General features: G+C 34.5%; 1 pseudogene; it reads left to right on the top strand.

Annotated features, from left to right (window-relative positions):
- Positions 1-26982, top strand: part of LOC141403036 (uncharacterized) — a 1250555-nt pseudogene that overhangs the window by 461758 nt on the left and 761815 nt on the right.

The raw sequence follows: 26982 nt of genomic DNA on the forward strand, positions 1-26982 counted from the left end.
TCATAAAGAACACAATATACGATTTTTTTTACAAAAAATATATTTATACCCTACACCACTATGTGGAAAGGGTATTATAAGTTTGTTTTGGTAAAAATTCATGTAACACCGCGAAATACTCGTCGGAGACCCCCAATGTGGTATACCAATCTTCATATCTCGGCGAGATAAAGCGATTTTGAGATGTGTGTCCGTCCGTGTGTCCGTCTGTCCATTATAAAATGTAATCAAACTCCAGGCCGCAATTATGGACCGATCATCATGAAATTTGGTATGGAGGTCGGTTTCACATCAGAATAGATCGCTATTTTAATTGGTGATGATCGTGAAATATTTAGCGGGTGAAATGGACCAAAAACAAAATTTTTGTCCGCTTTTGTAGCTGCTCTGTAGGTCGCAATAATAGTCCGATCGCTTCGAAATTTTAAATAAGGTAAGAGAATATGACAAAGAAGAAGCTTGCAATTTGAGATGGCGATCTGATATTATTTAGATGGTTAAATGAACCACAACTTTTGTGTGAAAATTGTGAAAATTTTTAATAAACAGCTTATATCATTGTTCCTGAAAGACACCTTCCCCACTCGTGAGTTATATTTGGAAGACGATCTCTTGACCTTTCAATTGATGTAAATTTTGTTGATGTACGTGATCAGACAACAGAGTTACAGCGTAATCTATCCAGTTTTTTGTTTGTAGTGTAATCATAAACCCGCTAGATGTCGCAATTATAGCTCAATAGTCACGAAATGTTGCACGAAGTAAGAGTCTAGGTTGAAGCAAACGCCTACAAATTTGCATGATTATCTCATATTATTTAGCGGTTGACTTAGGCCATTATTTTGTATGAAAAATATAAACATTTTATTTTTTGTCCATATTTTCATTCCTGGAGGGCATATACCGGCAAAGTAGCCTACATATGTAAAAATAACTACTGATCAGTCCCCTGATGCAAATTGCAATAATGTGTCTGCTAAATAACGCACCTATTGGCTGATATATAATGTGTTTTGTGTAGAGAACCACAATTTCTTCCCATGCTACAAATTGTGTTTATCATGACAGAGAAATTTTCAGTTCAGTTGTCAAATTGGAATTTTATACAAATATTGCAACATGGGGTCGCCTCGCCACCTATACCTCAGGATTTAGGGTAAAAGGGATACAAACAAAATACGACCAAAGATGTGTCTCATCGCAATATTGGTTTTAGACCCCAAGTATATTTGGACGAAATTCGTTTCAGACAATTTGGAGTCTATTTAGCGCTGTCCGTTCATCTGTCTCTCTTAATGTCTAGCTGGCTGGTGCGCACGTTAACTCTCGAATGGATCTACCAATTAGAAACAAATTTTATACAACGTAACATTTTGCCTAAACTTTGTTCAAGTTCGAATGTAGGCTATGTCGGTCCACACCTCCCCCAAAAAAGTTCAAAATTGTTTTCGAAAAATTGTGTGAACGATAACTGGCGAAGTGAGCAATCGATGTGCTCCAAACTTTCCATATATTATTATTCCTTCCAGATATAGATCGGATAAGACTATATCGGTTCTTAGGGTACCTCCCACACAAAATTCGGAAAAGGAAAATTTAAGAGTCCTCTAGAATCGTTTTGAATTTTTTTTCAGCAGATTGTACTTGCGCTGCAAATCCGCAAGTTAACTCTCAAGGGGAATTTCTAATTGGAGGAAACTTTTTACATCGTATTATTTCATCCAGTCATGTGTCAGGTCGGAATATGGACTATATCGGTCCGTCCTTCGAGTACCTCCCACACAAAATTTGGGAAAAGTGCAGTTTGAGGACCCGTATAGGATCCATTTGATTATTATTTTCTTTTTATACCCTACACCACTATGTGGAAAGGGTATTATAAGTTTGTTTTGGTAAAAATGCATGTAACACCGCGAAATATTCGTCGGAGACCTCCTATGTGATATACCAATCTTCATATCTCGGCTAGGTAAAGCGATTTTGAGATGTGTGTCCGTCCGTCCGTCCGTCCGTGTGTCCGTCTGTCCATTATAAATTGTAATCAAACTCCAGGCCGCAATTATGGACCGATCGTCACGAAATTTGGTATGGAGGTCGGTTTTACATCAGAATAGATCGCTATTTTAATCGGTGATGATCGTGATATATTTAGCGGGTGAAATGGACCAAAAACATAATTTTTATCCGATTTTGTAGATGCTCTGTTGGTCGCAATAATGCCCCGATCGCCTCGAAAATTAGAACAAGATAGCAGTATATGACAAAGAAGATGCTTGCAATTCGAGATGGTGATCGGACGATGTTTAGAGGGTTAAATGGACCACAACTTTTGTGTGAAAATTGTGAAAATTTTATTTTGAAAATTATATTTTTATTCTTGGAGGACACATTCCGCCCACGTAAATAATATTTGGAAGACCATCTGTTTCCCTATCCATTGATGCCAATTATGTATGTTGATTTACGTGGTCAGATAACAGAATTAGAGCCTAATATATCCAGTTTTTTGCTTGTAGTGTAATCATAAGCACACTAGAGGTCGCAATTAAAGCTCAATAGTCACGAAATTTTGCACGAGGTAAGGGCTTAGGTCGAAGAAGATGCCTACAATATTGGATAATGATCTGATATTATTTAGCGGGTGAAATGGACCACAACTTTTGTATGAAAAATAAAAACATTTTATTTTTGGTCCATATTTGAATTCCTGGAGGGCATATACCAGCAGAGTCGCGAATATATGGAAAAATAACTACTGACCTTTCCTCTGATGAAAATTGCAATAATATGTATGCTTGATAACGGGCCTACTGCCTAATATATAATGAATTTTATGAAGAGAACCACATCTTCCTCTCATGCTACAAATTCCCAGTTACTTTATCGTTCAAAATTTAAAGATGTAGCAGAAGGAGCATAACAACGCCAATTTTCCAATTTAAGAGTATTTATTAGAAATGTGTAATATATAATTGTTCCACAAACATCACAATAGGGACAAGGGGGCGTTCTCTCATATCAATGAGTGCACCCCGATTAATATTAGCTCAATGATATGTAGACAGCGGAATTTTATGCAACACCTATTTTTGTCAAATTTTGGGACTGGGCACATTTTTGGCTTCTGATTAAATTCCAATCCAAACATATCACATATGCAAAATGTATAAATTATGCATATGCAAATATTATTATTTGCATATGCAAACTTTATGTATTTTACATATTTTCGTATGCAATAAATATTTCAATAACATCTTCTAAAATGTTTATGTGTACATTCTCTTCAGACAAGTCTATAAAATAAAGAAATCTGTAACCACAGCCACAACCTTCAAAATATCGAAAATGGGGAACAATCGTGCTATATGAAGGCCTAGACCTATACAGAAAATCGGTAGGTACTGTTCCATGTGGAGTGTATGAAGACGTAGACTTATACCTACAAATTTCAGGTCGAAAGTTGTATACCCCAACGAACACTTAATACAACATTTCAGGCATTTGAGTGGGATATTGAGGCCAACACCTTCAAAATGCCGAAAATCGACAGGTACTGTTCTATGGGAGCTATATGTAGACGCGGACCTATACCGACAAATTTCAGGTGGAAAGTTTAATACCCTCAACGAAGACTTAATACAAAATGTCTTCCATTTCAGTGGGATATTGAGGCCACAACCTTTAAAATACCGGATATCGGGAGATTTATACCCCCAACGAAGACTTAATACAAAATCTCAGCCAATTCGGTGGGATATTTAGGCCACAAATCCTTGCATATGGTTTTGCATATGTTCATTTTATGAAAATATGTCAAAATATACAAAAAATTTGGTCCAGACTAATACGTTTTATTTTGTTATAAAACGAGTTTTTGTCTAGTCACATTACCTCTACGGATTTCGCTGTCTAATGATATGAGACCTACTGTTTATCGCCGAGTCTACACCACTTGTAGAGAAGTTTTTCATGACTGAGATACTCCAACGTTGTGCCACCGTGGTACAATTGTATGCACACAGATGGTGTCTTAAGACTCGCCTTTCGGACTCGGCGATAAACTTTAGGCCCCATATCGTTGATGTAATATGAATCGTGGTGCTCTCCCTGTCCCTTCTGAGATGTTTGTGAAACAATTATTGTATTGCTTTTTAAACTTGATGTGATAAGGTGGCCGACTCCACAAAGTTATTTCTTACAATAACTTTATTTGTCCAAAAGGAATTATCATTTGCTGAAATCTAATTCGCAGGGTAGTGGTGTAGGGTATCGCATTGTCGGCCCTGTCCGACTATAGCCTTTGCTTACTTGTTTTATATTATTGGCTTTTACAAAATTGTCCAACTTTGTGCGAAATTCTGACACCGGGAATATCTTCAGAAAAGGGTTCTGAATCAACTACATAATTACCAAGGTGCGATTTTTTGCGTTTTTTGAGTTACATCACTTTTTTGGAGGTGCCCTCCTTGCAGAAAAAAATATTTTTTTTTTATACCCTCCACCATAGTATGGAGGGTATATTAAGTTTGTTTTTCCGTTTGTAACGCATTGAAATACTCATTTGCGACCCTATAAAGTATATATATTCTTGATCAGGGTAAAATTCTAAGTCGATCTGAGCACGTCCGTCCGTCCGTCCGTCCGTCCGTCCGTCCGTCCGTCCGTCCGTCTGTGGTAATCACTCTAGCATCCACAAAAATAGAGATAGGACGCTGAAATTTTGGGAAAATGCGTCTTTTGTTTGCAGACAGGTCAAGTTCGATGATGGGCTATATCGGTCCACGTTTTGGTATAGCCCCCATATAACGGTACCCCCCGATTTACGGTATTTTGACGTTTTTAGCTACATTTTCAGACCGAATTGGCTATAATTTGACATTTAGGGTTCTTAAATGTCAACAAACATATATAACAAAACTTGTGGACATAGGTCCACGTTTTGGTATAGCCCCCATATAACGGTACCCCCCGATTTGCGGTATTTTGACGTTTTTAGCTACATTTTTAGACCGATTTAGCTATAATTTGAAATTTAGGGTTCTTAAGTATCAATAAACTTATATAACAAAAGTTGTGGACATAGGTCCACGTTTTGGTATAGCCCCCATATAACGGTACCCCCCGATTTACGGTATTTTGACGTTTTTAGCTACATTTTCAGACCGATGTAGCTATAGTTTGACATTTAGGGTTCTTAAAAGTCAATAAACTTATATAACAAAAGTTGTGGACATAGGTCCACGTTTTGGTATAGCCCCCATATAACGGTACCCCCCGATTTACGGTATTTTGACGTTCGTAGCTACATTTTCAGACCGATATAGCTATAATTTGACATTTAGGGTTCTTAAGTGTAACTAAACTTATATAACAAAAGTTGTGGACCTAGGTCCAAGTTTTGGTATAGCCCCCATATAACGGTACCCCCGATTTACGGCATTTTGACGTTTTTTTCTACATTTTCAGACCGATTTAGCTTTTAATTGACATTTAGGGTTCTTAAATGTCAGTAAACTTATATAACTAGTGGACATAGGTCCATGTTTTGGAATAGCCCCCATATAAGGTTACCGCCCGATTTCAGGTATTTTGAGAATTTTACCAACAAGTTTTAACCGAATTATCTGTAATTTGAACATTTGACATTTGAAATTCGTAGTGGTCACCACACCTCTCCACCAAAAATTGTCAAGATAGCCCCCATATAACGGTACCTGCCGATTTTCAGTAATTTGATTTTAGCTACAATATTAAACCGAACAAGCAGTAATTTGACATTTGAAGTTCATAGTGGTCACAACACCTCTCCATCAAAAATTGTCAACATAGGTCCATGTTCGGATATAGCTCCCATGTAACGGTACCTCCCAATTTTCAGTAATTTGGCAATTTTAGCTACAATTTTTAACAGAACTAACTGTAATTTGACATTTGAAGGTTGTAGTGGTCACCACACATCTGCATCAACAATTTTCAACATAGCCCCAATATAACGATACTTCCCTATTTTCGGTACTTTGAGGATTTTACTTAAAATGTTTAACCGAACGTAGGTCCATGTTTTTGTATAGCCCCAAAACAAACCTCCCGATTTTCCGTACCTTAGCTTTATTTTTTGGACGAACTTTCTGTAATTTGAAATTTAAAAGTCAACAAAAATTCTGCAACAAAAATTGTTCATTTAAGTTCATATTTTCGTATAGCCCAGATACCTCCGAACTAGCTGTTAATGACATTTGAAGTTCCCACGTTATGTACCGATTTTCGATATTTTGAGGATTTTAGCTAAATTTTTTAACCGAATTAGGAGTTATTTGACATTAAAGGCTCCCATCAAAAACTGTCAACATAGGCCCATGTTTTATTATAACCCCTATATAACAGTACCTCCCAATTTCTAGCCCACCAAAAATTGTCAACAGTTAGATATAGGCACCATAAAAAAGGGCCTCCCGAATAAAGCATTTTATGTACATTATCTGACATTTTAACGTACTCACTTAAAGTTGGGGACAGGAATGAATATTTTATGGTGGAGGGTATGAAAAGTTCGGCCCGGCCGAACTTAATGCTTTTTTACTTGTTAATTTTTTATTTGGTGAAAAAATATTAAACACAGCAAAGCATCCGATTTGATCTAAAAATACATTTTCTTTAAAGAAATATTCACCATGTATTGTAAAAATGTACAGAGGTGTTGCACAGTGTTGCCGCGTGGACAAAAATCAAAAAATGTGATGTTAACTTTTACATATGTTTATGTTTTTTTCTTACAGTAAACACATCCGATACAAGGAATCTGAAAGAATTTTGTCGATATGTGCATCCATAATGAAGTTATAGCTCTATAAATATGAAAAATATTTCGCAGGTGATCTAAGGCGATAATCATATGAAAATTAGACGACATTTAAAATAACATTTTCTGAAAATTTTTTTGATAATACTAAAAGTTTTGGATGGGGATTTGATGAGTGGACTATAAATATAACGTTTTAGTACAAAAAGTTGACATTAACTGCACATGGGCAATGTACCGTTATCAAGAAATCAAAATTTAAATTTGATAAAAAAATTCAAAATTCTTAATATTTAGTAGAGCAGATCTTTTGATTGCCACCTATTGCCACCTTGGCTCCTATTTTCCGTTAATTGGACATCTCTTCCAAATCAAAATGTGTAAAAACATTTTGCCCATCCCTGCAACCTTCTGAGATATATCGGTTCAGATTTTATATAGCCCCCATATATATCTTTTCCCGATTTTGCTACATCTCGTTCATTTTTGATCGAATAGCCTTCAAATTTATATGTATTATTTTCTTAGGCCCCTAAATAGCTACACCGATTTTTAGAACAATCGGTTCAGATTCAGATATAGCCCCTATATATATCTTTCCCCGATTTTGCTATAATTCGGTCAATTTTAATCGAATGGCCTTCAAATTTAATATGTGATATTTTCTTAGGCTCCTGAGTAGTTTCACCGATTTTATCAAAAATCGGTTCAGATTTGGATATAACCCCTATATATATATCTTTCCCCGATTTTGGTATAATTCGCTCAATTTTTTATGAATAGCCTTCAAATTTAACGTGGGATTCCTCAGGCCCCTGTTCAGTTTTACCCTTGACCTGCGTTGATGAATGTTTGCACTAGTACTTATGAGGGCACAGGTCTAAGAAAGCATTCCATGTTAAATTTGAAGGTTATTTTTCAAAAATTGAAGATATATATGGAGGTAAAAGATATATATGGAGGCGATATCCAAATCTGTACCGATTTTTGCGAAATCAAATCAAAATCGGTAAAACTGATCAGGGGCCTGGGGAAACGTCCCATGTTAAATTTAAAGACTATTCATCAAAAATTGAGCGATTTATAGCAAAATTGGGGAAAGATATATATAGGAGCTATATCCAAACCTGAACCGATTTTTTCGAAAATTAGTGAAACTACTCAGGAGCCTAAGAAAATATCACATATTAACTTTGAAGCCTATTCGATTAAAATTGACCGAGTTATAGCAAAATCGGGAAAAAGTATATATGGGGACTATATCCAAATCTGAACCGATATGGACCAAAGTATGTATTTTCCATTGATGTGCCCTCATAAGTACTTGTGCAGAAATGCATTAACCTAGGTCAACGCCTTCTATTTTTGTCCACATTTGTATGGAAGCGGCAACACTGTGTGTCGTGGCCAACATTTTTGTTAATTATATCTGTTATACGTTCTAACTAGGGATCATGATTGCGCGGTTTATTTGGTCATTTTAAAAAAATTATATTTATAAAGATCTCTTCGCGAATCAATGTTTTAAAAATATCAATGTTTATAAAAATCTTTTGGCGGATCAATATTTGAGTTCATGGTAACCTTTTTTTGGTTTAACCCGCGTTTATTGCGTTGGAATGAATAAAATAGGTAAAATAAGAATAGGGGGTAGGAACAACAAAATTTGATCGTTATATCCGTCGTTCGTTAAAACCGTGGATATCGGTAATATTCTTATTGAAGCTATTATATATTAAAATATTTAAAACAGTGCTTAAATTCGTCACTCTCCGCTTGTGCTTAAAATCGGGCCTGTAAATCCTACCAAATTGTAAGAAATTCTACTCGCGGGGTGACATTTTTTGTTCGTTATAATCGTGGTCATTTTAAGGAGTTGGATGTGTGTACAAATATTAAGAAAAATTGTTTTGGAACACAAAATAGTGTTAGTTATAAACGTAGTTTCTTATAACCGATTTTCGCTATATCCAAATTCTACTGTGTAATTATTTGTTTTAGCTCACTTTGGCATATAAAGCATTAAAAATGTATAAAAAGCACATAAGTCTACCGCTCTTAATTTTTGCCTCAAAAACAGTCCAAATTACCTATTATCAACTTAATAAGTAAAATAACGTTTATTCCATTCACAAACCACTGGGAAATTTTTTTTAATTTTTCTTGTTTTTGTTAAAAATATATATCTTTGAAAAAAGCTTATATTATGTCAGCTTTGTTATCTCATGTGGTTCTAAAGTTTTTTTTTTTTTCAATTATATATCTGCTTACAAAGACTTCAAAACTTCACCGTAATTCTGATAAACTCAAATTTTAAAATCATTTTGTGCGTGAGATTTTTTCACCGAATCTCCTTATAACTAAGATTTTATGTAATTTTATGTAAAAACTCATCACGCTTTGATACAGGGATATGAGGTTGTAAAAAAGTCATAACCTTAGTGGTTAGTCAAAATTATATTGTATAGTCTCGATAATCCGGACACTAGATTTTTTTACATTGTAGACTCTATAATCCGGACATCTCATATTTTTCGTACCTCGATAGTCCGGACATCAATATTTTTTTTTATCTTGAACATAAGATTCTTATTTATTTCATTGACGTTTTCGTTCTTATCAATAGCACTTGGTGTATAAATAAGAAAAAAATAAGTTCATCAAAGTTTTCAGTTCACATCTCGACTTTCTGGCTAACTATTGTTGACTCAGTTATACAGTCAATATGGAATTAACTATCTGAATCCGTCGAATGATTTTTCTAACATTGTTGGCTGACTATGATAAGCAACAGTATATTTGACCTACTGTTGCGTAGCCTAGTTCCCTTAAATATCTGTGGTGAATGTTCCTTTCTTCCAAAGGAATTAGTTCAATAGCCTTTTGATTTGTGAGAAAGTCCCATGGGATCATATAATGCATTCCATGTATATTTTACCTATAAACTTTTAAAGCATTTGATTTAGATGTTTATACCCTACATCACTATGTGGGGAGGGGAATTATAAATTTGTTTTGGGAAAAATTCATGTAACACCGCGAAATATTCGTCGAAGACCCCCAATGTGGTATACCAATCTTCATATCTCGACGAGATAAAGCGATTTTGAGATGTGTGTCCGTCCGTCCATCCGTACGTCTGTCCATTATAAATTGTAAACACGCTCCAGGCCGCAATTATGTACCGATCGTCGCGAAATTTTGCATGGAGGTCGGTTTCAGACCAGAATTGATCCCTATTCTTATTGGTGATGATCGTAAAATATTTAGCGGGTGAAATTGACCAAAAACATAATTTTTATCCGATTTTGTAGCTGCTCTGTTGGTCGCAATAATAGCCCGATCGCCGCAAAAATTCGAACAAGATAACAGTATAAACAGTATATGACAGAGAAGATAATTGCAATTTGAGATGGTGATCGGATGATGTTTAGAGGGTCAAATGGACCAAAACTTTTGTGTGAAAATTGTGAAAATTTGTAATATACCGGATATATCTTTATTCCTGCAAGACACAATCCGCCCACGTAAAGATATATTTGGAAGGCCACCTCTTGCCCTTTCCATTGATACCAATTATGTTTATTTACGTGTTCAGATAACAGAGTTACAGCCTAATATATCCAATTTTTTGCTTGTAGTGTAATCATAAGCACACTAGAGGTCGCAATTATAGCTCAATAGTCACGCTATTTTGCACGAGGTAGGGGTTTAGGTCGAAGAAGATGCTTACAAATTTGGATGTTGATCTGATATTATTTAGCGGGTGTAATGGACCATTACTTTTGTATGCAAAATAAAAACATTTCCAAGTTAAGAATATTTATTAAAAATGTATAACATCTAATTGGTCCACAAACATCCCAATAGGGACAAGGGACCCTTCTCTCATATCAATGGGTGCACCCCGATTAATATTAGCTCATTGATATGTAGACAGCGGAATTTTATGCAACACCTATTTTTGTCAAATTTTTGGGACTGGGCATATTTTTGGCTTCTGAATAAATTCCAATCGAAATATATCACATATGTACGAGTAAAAATAAGCAAAATGTATAAATTATGCATATGCAAATATATATTTTTTTTCGCATATGGAACATTTATGTATTTTACATATTTTCGTAAGCAACATATATTTCAATAATATTTTCGAAAATGTTTATGTGTACATTTTTTCTGTTTGAAATTCACTTCAGACAAGTCAATAAAATAGAGAAATCTGTAACCGGAGCCACAATCTTCAAAATGTCGAAAATGGGAAGCTATCGTTCTATGGGAGCTATATGAACGCCTAGACCTATACCGACAAATTTCAGGTGGAAAGTTTAATACCCCAAACGTAGACTTAATACCAAATGTTAGCCATTTCGGAGGGATATTGAGACCATAACCTTCAAAGTACAGAAAATCGGTAGGTACTGGCTTTGGGAGCTATATGAAGACGTGGACCTATACCGACAAATATCAGGTGGAAATTTTTTTACCTCCAACGAAAACTTAATACAATAGTCAGCATTTTCAGTGGAATCTTGAGGCCACAACTTTCAAAATACCGGATATCGGGAGGTACGGTTCTATGGGAGCTATATGAAGACATAGACCTATACCGATAAATTTCAGGTCGAAAATTGTATACCCTAAACGAAGACTTCATACACAATTTAAGTCAATTCGGTGGGATATTTAGGCCACAGAGTCTTACATATGGTTTTGAATATGTTCATTTTGTGCAAATATGCAAAAAATTAGGTCCAAACTGAATGTCCTTGGTAAAATTATTTATTGGTGCCACCGTGGTACAATTGTATGCACACCCGCCTTGCACGCTGAAGGTAGGGCGTTCGATCCCGGCCAGCAAACATCAAATTTCCAACGATGGCAAAATACCCCTCAGTAAAGTTCAGTAAATTCCAAAAAGAATTTTGATTTGCTGAAAGCTAATTCGCAGGGTAGTGGTGAAGGGTATCGTATGGTCGGCCCTGTCCGACTGTAGCCTTTGCTTACTTGTTTAGATTATCTACAGATTTTTTGACAGAGCTCTAGGCAGAACTTAACGACCACCTTACTAAAAATATCGTAAATTGCCGAAATTATAAGCATTTTAAATTAACCGATTTTTGTCGGTAAAATTGGGAAGTAAATTTGGTAGCCAGCAAAGTCCTAAAATGGCCGCAATCCTTGATATTTGCTTAATATGATTTCGTTGACCTTAGATGCCAGCTTATTAGCTAGTAAACGACCGTTATTAATGATTTTAACTTACAAAATTATATGTTTTTCTAATCCGGACAATTCGATAATCCGGACATCGCCGAAACATGTGGTGTCCGGATTATCGAGACTATACTGCATATAGTACTTTCAGACAATTTCGAATAAAATTGTGCATGGTCCTAATAGTAATATAGATGATGCATCACATTTGTCAACTCCTTCTCGTATTCAACCCAAAATTGTTCCAATATTTCAAAACAAGTTTTGTCCCAGTACATGTTGACATGTTTTGGATATTCTTGTGGTCCTGATAACAATGAAGCTTTCTTCAAGATAGAAAACAGTGGAATTTTTCAAGCCAATGCAATAAAATTTATATAAACTTTTGCCGCAATATCCCTAGTATCCAATGCCATTAAAGGGGGGCGTTGTTGGTACAAATGAACGCCTGTTACGAGTTAACATGGAATTACTTGGGGTTTTACACAAATTGAAATTAATACAATTTTGTCTATATTCTCGATACGGTGCAATGTGGAGCTAATTTTAAGAGGATTATTGAATTATTGCTAACCATGATGAGAACTTAGTTATGCGGAATATACAGCTATTTTGTAACTCCATAATTGGTAACAGAATTACCTCCAACGTATTTTTTTGTACGTTAGTCGGTAAATAAAGTTGTGACTTTTAACTAAATTATTGCAATAAAAATGCACAACCACTTCCAACGAAAATATTAATTTTGTCATCACATTACAAAATCATACAATTTTATGTTCTGATAATTTTAAATAAATCCATCGAAACCAAATAAGCAAATTGTGGCAATGTCATCACTAGACGACTAATGATAAAATCGATGATGGCCAGATGTTTATTTTGGTTTTAGTTTGACTAAATTGGACATTTTTTGTAACATCAATCAAATGGGCAAACATTGCATTCAAACTACGGAATAGTATAATATTATCTTCCATACTATACTGTTAAGTTTTTTTCCGTATTTAACCCAATAAAGTATATAGGAGGAAAAGTCAGAAATTTTTAATATTCCATTTGAAAAAAAAATTAAAATTTTTTTTGACGCTACATGAACGATTTTTGGTACATGGATTGAGAAATCTGAAATCTGTTCGAGATACTAATTTTGGATATTGCGCGCAAAAGTTATGGCGGTTTCAATTCTGATTTTTAGAAAAAATCTTACAGAAACGCTATTCATTATATCGAGAAACACTATTAATTTATGACTTCCTACATACTATATATTTACTGAGGTCCCATAACTTTAGTGAAAAAGTTGTGAATTTTCGCGGAAATTAGGAAAGAATTCCAAACAATTGGTAGTTTGCAACTTGTTTTAATAAAATTCAACCTGTTTATGCATCTGAAAATATATAAAAAATATGTACGTAATCTATACATCGCGAAGATTCAAATGAAATCAAAACTATACAGATCCGTTTAGTGGTTTTCATATTATAGCAAAAACAAAAAATATATTGACGAAATTTATAAAATTTTTGTAAGAAAAAATATTTATTAAAATTTATTTTGTGAGTTAGTTGAAGGAAATGTAGGAAAAATAGGTTAGAGTTATTCTTCTATTTTAGTTAAATTTCACGCAAAGAATCACATTTTTTATTCTAATCACTTCTCGAATACACGCTAACATGTAGCGGAAGATATGGGTGTCGTTTAAATAAATGTTGGGTTCCTTTAAATGGGGTATACTCTTGAAATAAAACTATATCCGGTAATGTTCATTTTGAAATGCGTGTAAATCGCGAAATCCTCAAAATCACTTGATGCGCATGCGGTTTACCAACACAGCGAATTCTTCTCTTTTAAACTGTACACATTTGCTAGGATTTACTTTGGCCGCTAAGATGTAAGATGTAAAAACACCTCGTTTGATCCAACTATGGTCATATTTCGTGGTACAGTGCAATATTTCGCGAATTATAACAGTGCAAACCTTGGTTTCATCAATGTTAAATTTTTTTGACTTTTCGTCATATATTCTTAATCAGGACGAAATTATGAGTTGTGATCACTCTAGCGTCCACAGTGATTGAGCAAGGACCCTATATTTTTTCACCCGACTGTCTTGTTTTCCATAGGCTGGTCACATAAGGTAGAATTTGATATTTAAGGTTCTTAGTGGTCACAACACTTTTACCCCAAAAATTATCAATTTAGGTCCATTGCTTGGTATAGGAGCAATAAAACCGTACCCCCGATTTTTGTTATTTTTGTTGTTTTACCCACATTGCAAACATACGGTGAGTTACGGTCGAAAGTATCCATTTGAGTTTCTTTCATTAAAACTGCGATTGCTAAGAGTAAATTTATGAAAATGATTTTTACATTAGTGTATTAACTTAAAATTAATTCAGAATTGAGAAAAATGTAGAATTTAGAAAAAAAAAACAAATAAGAACGGCGTTAAGTTCGGCCGGGCCAAAATTGTTATACCCTCCGCCACGAATTGTAATGAAGTAAAATGTAACAATTAGTTTCCTTTTGTTTATGAAGAAGACTAAATACCAAATTTCAATTTCGGTAAAACAATATGGCTAACCTTCAAAATACTGAAATTCTGGAGGTACCGTTCTATGGGGGCTATATCAAAACGCCGCTCTATACCGACAAATTTCTTACGGAAAGTTGTTAGACTCAAAGAAGGCTACCTACCAAATTTCTGATATTTCGGTGGGTAGATAATGTGGATAAAACCATCAAAATAACGAAAATAAAGAGGTACGCTTCTATGGCGGGTATAGGAAAACATATACCTATACTGATAATTAACTTCTGGAATATTTGATAACCCCATGGAAGACTAAATAACAAATTCCAGTCATTTCGGTGAGATATTGACGTCACAACCTTAAGAATTACGAAAATCGGAAGATACTGTTCTATGGGTCCATATCGAAACGTGTAACTATACCGACGAATTTCAGTCGGAAGGGTTTTACCTCCTTAATACCAAATTTCAGCCATTTGTGGCCACAACCTTCAAAATACCGAAAATCAGGATGTACCGTTCTAAAAGGCAAATATGAAGGCGTGGACTTATACCTAAAAAATTCAGGTGGAAAGTTGAACACCCCCATCGAAAACTAAATACCAAATTTCAGCCATTTCGGAGGAAGTACCGTTCCATAGGGGTTATACGAAGGCGTGGACCTATTCCGAACATTTTCTGGGGGAAGTTGTATACCCCCAACGAACACTAAATACCAAATTTCAGCCATTTCGGAGGAACAATGAGGCCACAACCTTTAAAATACCGGAAATCTGGGGAAAAGATGTATACCCCCATCGAAAACTAAATACCAAATTTCAGCCATTTCGGAGGAAGTTTGAGGCCACAACCTTCAAAATACCGTAAATCGGCTTTATGAAGGCGTGGACCTATACCGAAAAATTTCTGGGGGGAAAGTTGTATAATATATAATTGTTCCAGAAACATCCCAGACGGGACAGGGGAGACTTCTCTCATATCAATGAGTGCACCCCGATTCATATTAGCTCAATGATATGGGACCTACTGTTTATCGCCGAGTCCGAACGGCGTGTCTTACGACACCACTTTATAGAGAAGTTTTACATGGCTGAAATACTCAGGAAATGTCGCCAACATTACTGAGGGGTATTTTGCCACCGTTGAAAATTTTGATGTTGCCTGGCCGGGGAATCGAACCCACGACCTTCTGCGTGCACGGTGGGTGTGCATACCATAGCACCACGGTGGCACCCATTGAAAACTAATTACCAAATTTCTGCCATTTCGGTTGATTATTTTGGCCACAACCTTCAAAATACAGAAAATCGGGAGGTACCGTTCTATTGGGGCTATACGAAGGTGTGGACCTATACCAAACAATTTCTGGGGGAAAGTTGTATACCCTCAACGAAGACTAGATACCAAATTTCAGCCATTTCGGAGGAACATTGAGGCCACAACCTTTAAAATACCAAAAATCGGGCTGTACAGTTCTATGGGGGCTATATGAGGGCGTGGACCTATACCTACAAAATTCTGGGAGAAAGTTTAGTATCCCCAGCGAATACTAAATACCAAATGTCAGCCATTTCGGTGTGATAATGAAGTTAAAACCTTCAAAATGCCGAAAATCGGCACAGCCCATTTGTAATACCAAACATCCTAGGAGTAATATAAACTTATATACCAAATTACAACGCTCTATCTTAAAAAATTCAGATTTGGATTTGGATATAGCTCTCATATGTATTTTCATGTATTTTATGCATTAAACACGCTATGTATGTCCAATTTCAATGAAATTTGGAATGTGTGACGGTATCGGGCTTAGAAATAAATACGTCAAATTATATTGAAATCGGGTTAGATTTGGATATAGCTCTTATATATATTTTTGTCCGATTTCATGTATTTGAGGCACCAAACACGCTATTTATACCCGATTTTAATGAAAGTTGGAATGTGTGCCGAAAATTGGCTTACAAATAAATGTATTAAAATATATTTTACCTTATTCGGGGTAGCGAAGCGCACCGGGTTCAGCTAGTAGTATATATACTACAAATAACTGGAGAAATAAATGGAGTGTTTTGAGGATTTCCGTATTACGCTGCGAAAAATTTATTTTTTTTATTTAAAAATATTTACAAATTTTAAGATATATGTATTAAATTTTATTAAATTAAATGCAGTTTTTCGAGTTGACGATTATTTCTCCAATTTATTATTATTATTCTCCTGTTCTTATGTAATTTTTCATGTCTTTCAATTTCAGAAATACACTGGCAAATGTACATGCAATGTAGAAGCTATTAAAGAAAATGATCTACTGCGCGAAACAATACGCGGACCACCAGGACTGCCGGGTAAAGAGGGTAAAACTGGATCTCCGGGACGAACGGTAAGGCTTGAAAATTGTTTCATGTTTAGGGTCATTAATTAATATTTTCTTAAAAAAAATTTAATTCATGATTATATCGACGCCTCCAAACAATAGTATGCTAAGTCGACTTAACATGTTTTCAAGTTCTTTACATTTTTATATTTAACGTCCTCTAACTTAAATTCTGTCAAATTTTGGTAATAATCGGACAATCCGAACAGAAGTTATAAACAAATATTTACTTAGCATAGTACTGAAGGTCAAAGAAATTTCCAAACTTTTAGAGCTTGTCCTGCAAAACTCACTGTTCAGAATTAGCAAACTATTATTTGGAGGTGTTGAACGTCCTTTAACTTAAATTCTGTCAAATTTTGGTAATGATCGGTCAATCCTAACAGAAGTTATAAACAAATATTGACTTAGCATAGTACTGAAGTTCAAAAAAATTTCCACACTTTGAGAGCTTCTCCTGCAAAACTCACTTTTTAGACTTAGCATACTATTATTTGGAGGTGTCGATATTTTGTAAAACACGAAATTTTTAAATTACAGTAAACATGTTGTAATCTTTTATTTAAGGACCTTAGTAGCAATAACATTCTACGTTCATAGAAGGAATTATTGAAAATTTTACTGATCAATTCAATGGTAGGTTAAATTTCTCAAAAACAAAAAAGAAATAGGAACAAAAAACTTGAAAATTGTTCAATCTTATAAGAATCTCTTCAGGCAGTTTTTAATAAAATATAGTTTAATTTTTATTTTATTTCGATTTGTAATTCAATTATGTTATTATCAGAATTTATGAACATAAGTATTTAAATCAAATGCATTTTAATAGTTCAAATCTCACAAGAAAATCCTTCTTATTCCTACTAACCAAAAAATTGGCAATTTAATTATTTTGTTATATTATTTTTTTTTTTTAATTTTTACCCCCAACCCTGTTACAGGTTACGATAACCGAAAAGGTAATATTTTTACAAATACAATTCCCAAAGCTTTCTCGTCCTACAATTAACAATATCTAACAGTTACTCACAAAATGCGTTGATTGGTTTGCACCTAACTATGTAATAACATAAATAACATGATCTAAATCAAGTAATATAATTGTATAACGGTTATGGATTCAAAAATAATTTCATACTATCGGCAAAAGAAATCTAATCTAATTTCCCAACTTAACCAAAATACAGAATGACATATTTCTTTTCGTTGTGTGGTCAAAGGATTTTGCCGTTGTAAAGCCTACATCACATGAAGAAGTTGTGGTCCCAATAACAAAATATATATTTCTAATGATAATACACCTCAGTAATGTTGGCGACATTTCCTGAGTATTTCAGCCTTGAAAAACTTCTCTATAAGTGGTGCCTTAGGACACGCCGTTCGGACTCGGCGATAAACAGTAGGTCCCATATCATTGAGCTAAATATGAATCGGGGTGCACTCATTGATATGAGAGAAGTCTCCCTTGTCCCGATGGGATGTTGTGGAACAATGTTTTTTTTTTAATGATAATAGTCCATATTTTTGACCCAAAAATTTCCAAAATATTCTACTATGCAGCGATGGAGAAAAGTTTGTTATTCAAGGCTCCCTTATTAAATCCGCCCGCGGAAAGGCATTTAAACATTTAACTTAAAAAAGTTGTCTTTTAAATTATGGTATTGTAGCAATTCGCAAATGCACGTTTTCTGATATGTGGAATTCTCTTCTTCTTAAATGGTGTCGTCCAATGTTCTAATTCCCGTTCATTGATTTGAAATAGGACGCGGTTTCTTTATTTTTATTTGAAAATTTTGCCTATTAAGGCGAAAATCATTTTTAATATTAATTTTAATTAATTTCTCGTTAGAGTCGAGCAATGATGTTTGCACGTGAAAAGGAGAGCCGAAGATTCGAACCCCACCAATCACCACTATGTGACTTGTTTAGCTATATCGGCTGTGGAGCTGCTTCGCTATCATCTAACTTTTCCTCTTTCAAACGCAATTTTCTTTATGTTTTATGACTTGAGCCTTTTCACGTCCTGTAGCTACGTTACAGTACTTTTTAATAGTAAAACCAGTAAGGAAAGGGTCACTATATAATGCCGACTATATAATACCCTACACCACTGTGAATATGTAAAATATAGGAGATATATATCAATTTGAACTGATTTCTATACGGTACACTTATTACTAGACAAAATTCCGTCTCACATTCCAAATTTCCTCAAAATTGGACAGATCGGGCGAAAATATGTATGGGAGCTATATCCAAATCTGAACCGATTTCGATGTAAGTTGGCACATTTATTTTTAGACCAAATTCAGTCACACATTCAAAATTTAATCAAAATCGGACGTATATAGCGTGTTTGGTACAGCAAATACGTCAAATCAGACGAAAATATATATGGGAACTATATCCAAATCTGAACCGGTTTTCACCAAAAGCAATAGCGTTCTTTCTATTGCTAAAATAATTATATCACCAAATTCTCAGCTGAATCGGACAAAAAATGCGACCTGTACGTTGCCAGCAAAAATACATGGGCAGACGGACGGACGGACATGCATAAATCGACTCAGAAAGTGATTATATGTATATCCCCAAAAGGAACTATGCGTCTATTTCGTTTCCTTTTGTATGTTACATACAAATGCACAAAGACATACATAATACCCCTTACCACAGTGTGGTGTAGGGTATAACTAGGAAAAGAGCGAACTGTTAAAAAGTACGGTAAGAGAAAACTGGCAAAATGTGAAAAAACCGATCAGAAGCCAGCAATCGTGTTGATATAGCTAGTCAGGGCCATTCCTATTATTATTTAGGATAATGATGGTATATTCACTTTAGTACAATAAAAATGACCTTATCGAAATAATGGTTAGGATGAAATCCATTTCAGATAATTTGGAGTCGTCCCTCCGTCTGGCTAGGGCGCATGATAACTCTCGAACGGGTACTCCGTTTTGTTCCAAATTTTGTACATCATAACATTTTCACCAAAAGAAAGTTGTTTATTGATGCCTTTGCTACGCTATTGTGGTTGATTGTTTTCTTGAATTTTGAACGGTTTAATATCTATGGAGCAGAATCCTAGAAAAGAGGATACAAATCGCAATTGTTTTGCTATTTTGACCATTAAAATCCGTTTCTACAGAGTTTGTTTATTCTAGAAAGATGTTTATTGAGATCCAAGGTACATTTTTGTAGTTGGTTGTTTGCTTCAAATTTGATCGGTTTGAAAGCTGTATAACAAAACTTGAGAAAAAATTTTAAAAGAAATTTGACCATGGCGATTTTGACCTTGCAGATGAAGCTTGATGGATTATATGTGTTCACAATTTTTGTTCTTTAAGACAAGAGCTACAACTTTGCCTTCGAGATAAATTCAAATTTCTTAACGGTTTGGAAGATATAGTCCTGACTAAATGACCCCTTTTACATCAAAGCCTCAAACCTTTGGAGGCCTATAACCGCGAAAGTTGATGAGATAGGGAAAAACGGCGAGACACGTGTCTTCTCATTTTTGGTGTTCTATCACACTGTGGAGTCAGAATATGGTTAATAAAACATGACTCAAAAAATTACACACAGTGTTATATATTATTGCCCCCATATAACGGTACCTCCTGATCTACGGTATTTTGAAGATTTTATTTACAATTTTTAACCGAACTTGGTGTAATTTGACATTTAAGGTTCATAGGGGTCACAACACTTCTTCACCAAAAACTGCCAACGTAGGACCATGTTTAGGTGTAGCCCCCATATATCGGTAACTCCAGTTTTTCGTGTGGGTCTTGGCTACATTTGTTTGACTGAACTATCCGTAATTTTACATTTGATGTTCTCTGCAGTCACGAAACTTCTCCACCAAAAATTGTCAGCATATGCCCATGTTTATTTGCAGCCGCATATAACTGAACCTTCCGATTTTCGACATTTTGAGGATTTTGGCTACATGTTCAACGAACTACCCGTTTAGTTTCCTACTGGTCACACAGCTTCTCCAACAAAAATTGTCAACATAGGTCATCCGTAGCACCGATTTCAGGTTTATGGTTCCCAGTGGTTAAATACTTCTCTATTAAGGGGTTACCTCTACTTGTCACTTTCAAAAAATCGAAAAAAAATATTATTGGCTTATTTTGAAGTACAGGTAGTACAGAGTATGCCGCAAAAAATTTCAACTCGATCGGAGCAAAGTTGCCCGAGATATGAGCATTGGAAGGGAAAAATTTATTGTGATTTGTATGTAGCGTGGAAACTTTAAACGCGTGTTACTCGAAATGGCATTTTTGAAGTCGGTGCCAACGATAGCTCTAAAACGAATAGACCGATCTTCATATGGTTTGGTGAGCTTATTATATACATAAAAAGCTTGTCTTTAAGCGAGACAGATTTTTTTAATTTTTTTGCCCGAATGGTGGGCAAAAAATGGTAAATTTTTTTCGTTAAAAACGAAATTTTGACTTTGACAGATCACAACTTTTTTTAAAATTCTGTTTCGCTAAGAAGACCAGATTATTAGGTTCTTAAATCGCCCACATAAACAAACGAAGATCGGGCCATCCGTTTTGGAGCTATCGTTGGCATCGCAAAATGCTTTTACAAAAAAGGGTTTCGCAGGTAGCCATTTACCGCAAGACTATGCAATATTTTCCAACAACAAAAATTTCAGAAGTAGTTTAAGATGTGCTCTTTCAGATAGAAAAACAATCTACTTAAAAATATTAATAGTTTCCTTGGAAAAAATTTATGAAAACAAGAGTGATGGTATAGCTTCCATGTGACGGTGCCGACCCTTTTTAGCTGACGGAATTAGCTAAAATTAGGTATTTGAGATTTCCAGTGCTCAAAAAAATCTCCGCATGAAATCGTGAAAAATAATTATTCCCTATTAGTTTAGAATACTTGATGGTGGAGGGTTTCGGTTCGGTTTATTTGTTTTATGTTATGTTGGTACAAATGTCTGTTATAAATTCTGTCCTTTTGGATTGTCAGTTTGTTTTGACAGATAAATAGGCAAGTCGTGTTTTGGTGAGCTCTTCGATTTTTTACTATTCGAAAAAGAATATTTTTGTTTTTAACTGTTTTCTTCAACTGCAATGGCGTGGTGAGTCATGACTTCTTGCCAAAAGGTCGTGCGGTGAATAGGGAGTACTACATTGAAGTTATGGGCCGTTTTAAGCGATGCAATTCGTCAGACACCCATAGAATTGTGGAAAAAATAATAATGTGCTAATACCATGATAACTCACGCTTGTGTGTTAGTTTTTGGCCAAAGACAAAGCCGTTATCATGCCTCAATTAACTCTGGTGAACTTGGGCGGTTATTTTTTGATATCGTAAAAATATATAATAACATTTGGTTTTGCTCGTAAAACCTCTTAAAATAGTTATAAGTTCGTCTTGAGTTGTATAGTGTTAAATAATATACATATATAAGTATGTATTTATATTCAATAGTTTTCAGTTCACAAAACCTGTATTGATGCAGGTATGAATGAGGTTGAGTAGTAAGTCCAATGCCTTCTTTTCATTAACATGTATTCGTTCATACCCAGCAAATTGACCTACTTTCTGATTATTTTAACAAGGGCATGTCATAGGAAATCAGTACTTATTTTTTGGCCAATTAAAAGTAGATAAATAAGTAGTAACTCTCTGGTTACTTCAAGTTGTAACTACTTATTTAACTACTCATTTATCTACTTTTTAGTGGCCAAAAATAAGTAATGATTTCCTATGACATGCCCTTGTTAAAATAATCAGAAAGTAGTTAAATTTGTAATGAGTATTTTTGCTGGGTATGCATATAGAATGAAAAAGGTTTGAAGTACTATTTGTACTACTGCAGATTTTGTTTGCACTTTGGATTTAAGGAAGTTAAATTGTATTCCCGAATGCAATATTATTTGTGTAGTGCGCTAGTAGCATAAAACATTTTTTGTGGCTCCTCATTTTGCCCCAGTGGAATTTGTTATGTTATGTAGTAACCAAAAATATTAAAATTTATGTAAGAGAATTAACTCCATTAAAGAAAAAAAAAACGCTCTATATTGTTGCTTTATTTATGTATATACACTGTATTAACATTGTGGTTCTTAATAGGGTGTATGGTGCCATAAATCTGTTTTAAGTGTTTTTATAAAGTGCATACGATGAGCTTATTTTTAACATTAGAATATAATTAATAATGTATAATATAATTATAATTGCAATTATTGCTAATGTTATTATAATGGTTGAAAATTTACCATATAATGTGTAAAGTAAATCCGCTCTTCTGATTGAAAACGATAAATTAATTTTTAATTCGTGTAAATAAAAATCAAACGTCGTTCTTTGGTTATAGCATCCGTTGAAAACAGTCGGGCCGATTTGGATATTATTTTTTTGTTTTTTTATTTCTTTAAGAAAAACTGACCACTTTCACACTCACTTTTTTGTACCCTCCACCATAATATGGAGGATATATTTATATTTGTCATTCCGTGTGTAACAAATCGAAACATTCGTTGAAGACCCCATAAAGTATATGAGGAAAAGTCAACATTTTTTAATATTCCATTTGAAAAATATTAAAATTTTTTTCGAAGCTACATGTAAGATTTTTGGTACATGGATTGCGACAAAATTCCCATTCCCAAACCTATTCGGGATACTAATTTTGGTTATTGCGCGCAAAAGTTATGGCGGTTTCAGTTCTTCGTTCGTAGTATACAACTTTTCGCCTGAAACTTGTCGGTATAGGTCCATGTCTTCATAAAGTCCCCATAGAACGGTACCTCCCGATTTTCGGTATTTTGAAGATTGTAGTCTAAATATTCCACCGATATGGCTGAAATTTGGTATTAAGTCTACCTTGGGGTAACAACTTTCCGCCTGTATTAAATCGGCACAGGTCCACGTGTTGATATAGCCTGCATAAAACGGTACCTCCCGATTTTCGTTATTTTGAAAGTTGTGGCCTCAATATGGCTGAAATTTGGTATTAAGTCTTCCACCTGAAATTTGTCGGCATACACCATCAAATAGCACCCATAGAACGGTACCTCCCGATTTTCGGTATTTTGAAGGTTGTGGACTTAATATCCCAACGAAATGGTTTAAATTTGGTATTTGGTCTTTGTTGGGGGTATATAACTTTTCACCAGAAATTTGTCAGTGATTGAAAGGTACTACGCTCGATGTGAAGTCTTTTAAAAGATAAGTCTACTGTAAAGACTGTAACTTAGTATTTCGGATTCTAAATGTGTAGAAAAGCTACGCGCAAAAAATTACCATACATGTTCGTGTTTAAGTATATTTCCAATATGAAGGTACCTTCAGATTTTAAATATTTTAAAGGTTCCACACGTACTGGCCCAATTAAACCTTTGTTTAAAAGAAAGCGATATTCTTCCGTTAGTGTGGCTGAAAGGAAACTAATTGTTCCATTTTACTTCAATACATGTCATGGTGGAAGGTATAAGAACTTCGGCCCGGCCGAACATAGCTGCGGTTTTCCTTGTTTAAATGTGTTACATGTAAATACTACTGATCCGGTTTTCCTGAAATTTTCAGGTAAGGTACGAGGATGACACCCGTTGGGTACATATTTTGTTGAATATCGGCGAGTGGCCAGTTTTCTGGTACCTCCCCCACAAACCTCAAAAAATTCGCCTAGATATAGTCTAAGGACTTATATTAGTGGTGCGAGTGTCATATCGTCATTGTCATGCTTAAGTTTCCATAATCACAGTGTAGAAGTTTCTACCATGGTACGAAAAAAACTGATAATCTAACATTAAACAATAATTACAAGATATACCAATCCCAACCTAGTGTACCATTTTAAACGTCCATTTCGGTGTCATAACAATGTTTACATCTGAGACCTACTTATTCAACTACGTATTGCATGCGTGTACTGTTTATCTTGTCAGTGTGTGTGCAAAAACTAATGATGGTATATGTACAGTAGGGTTATGACTTTTTGACATTTTTCTTCAAAAATGATTTCCTGTAGCAGGGATGAATGAACTTTTGCCTATTAATTACTATGCTATCGTTTATTCCATTGAAATATAAAAAAAGTTCACGCACAAATCGATTTTAAAAAAATAATTTTTTGAAAAAATATATGAAATGAAAAAAAAAAATTGTTCAAAAAATTAATTTTTGTTGCACGAATGAATAAATATAAGCCTACTAATAACTATAATAACGTTTATTTCATTCAAATATTAAAAAAGTCGCGAAAAAGTCACTTTGAAAAAAATTTAAATTTTTTGTTTTTTGTTAAAAAATTATGTTTTTGAATAAAAGCGTTTACGACATTTTTACGATTCTCAGTATTGAAAGAAAAATAGTGAGAAATAAATTTTATGTCATTTTAATTATCTCATGTGGCTCTAAAGTTTATTTTCAATTATATATCTGTTTTTAGTGACTTCAAAAAATTGTCCATAATTTTGATAAATTCAAATTTTAAAATCATTTTGTGCGTGAGGTTTTTTCACCGAATCACCTTATAATTAAGATTTAATGTAATGTTATGGCAAAACTCATCACGCTATGATACAGGGATATGAGGTTGTAAAAAAGTCATAACCCTAATGTACAGGTATGTAAGATGTATGTACATTAGGGTTATGACTTCTTACAACCTCGTATCCCTGTATCATATTTTAACGAGTTTTACATAAGATTAGATAATATCTTAATTCTAAGGTAATTCGATAAAAAAAAGCTCACGCACAAAGTCATTGGAAAATTTGTCTATATGAGCTTTTTTAAAATTTTGAAGTCACTATAACCCTAATGTACATACATAGGTGGTATCTGGCATATGCTGGTAGCTGAATATAAAACGCACACAAGGGTTACTCTGAAGGTTTGTAAATTACATTCAATAAGCAGGGATAATGTTTTAAGTTCAAAATTAAATGAAAGGATTTCATTTCGTCCCTACACCACAATCAGGTTTGTAAAGCGTTGAAGAGAGATTTTATGAAATATGTATGTGGAAACTACGCATTAATCTCCTATGATATGGCTTGATTTTAATGACTTTTTTATTTAAATTGGGACGATTGTAACAGTGGTAATATTAGTAATTCACCACATAACTAACTATAATGACTTTAATAAAAGATTACAAAAGTAAGAGATAACAAGTAAAAATGCATTAAGTTCGGCCGGGCCGAACTTTTCATACCCTCCACCATAAAATATTCATTCCTGTCCCCAACTTTAAGTGAGTACGTTAAAATGTCAGATAATGTACATAAAATGCTTTATTCGGGAGGCCCTTTTTTATGGTGCCTATATCTAACTGTTGACAATTTTTGGTGGGCTAGAAATTGGGAGGTACTGTTATATAGGGGTTATAATAAAACATGGGCCTATGTTGACAGTTTTTGATGGGAGCCTTTAATGTCAAATAACTCCTAATTCGGTTAAAAAATTTAGCTAAAATCCTCAAAATATCGAAAATCGGTACATAACGTGGGAACTTCAAATGTCATTAACAGCTAGTTCGGAGGTATCTGGGCTATACGAAAATATTAACTTAAATGAACAATTTTTGTTGCAGAATTTTTGTTGACTTTTAAATTTCAAATTACAGAAAGTTCGTCCAAAAAATAAAGCTAAGGTACGGAAAATCGGGAGGTTTGTTTTGGGGCTATACAAAAACATGGACCTACGTTCGGTTAAACATTTTAAGTAAAATCCTCAAAGTACCGAAAATAGGGAAGTATCGTTATATTGGGGCTATGTTGAAAATTGTTGATGCAGATGTGTGGTGACCACTACAACCTTCAAATGTCAAATTACAGTTAGTTCTGTTAAAAATTGTAGCTAAAATTGCCAAATTACTGAAAATTGGGAGGTACCGTTACATGGGAGCTATATCCGAACATGGACCTATGTTGACAATTTTTGATGGAGAGGTGTTGTGACCACTATGAACTTCAAATGTCAAATTACTGCTTGTTCGGTTTAATATTGTAGCTAAAATCAAATTACTGAAAATCGGCAGGTACCGTTATATGGGGGCTATCTTGA

Source organism: Musca autumnalis, unplaced genomic scaffold (genome assembly GCF_047663935.1).
Source record: "Musca autumnalis isolate F117 unplaced genomic scaffold, ASM4766393v1 scaffold_4, whole genome shotgun sequence".
Taxonomy (NCBI): Eukaryota; Metazoa; Arthropoda; class Insecta; order Diptera; family Muscidae; genus Musca; species Musca autumnalis.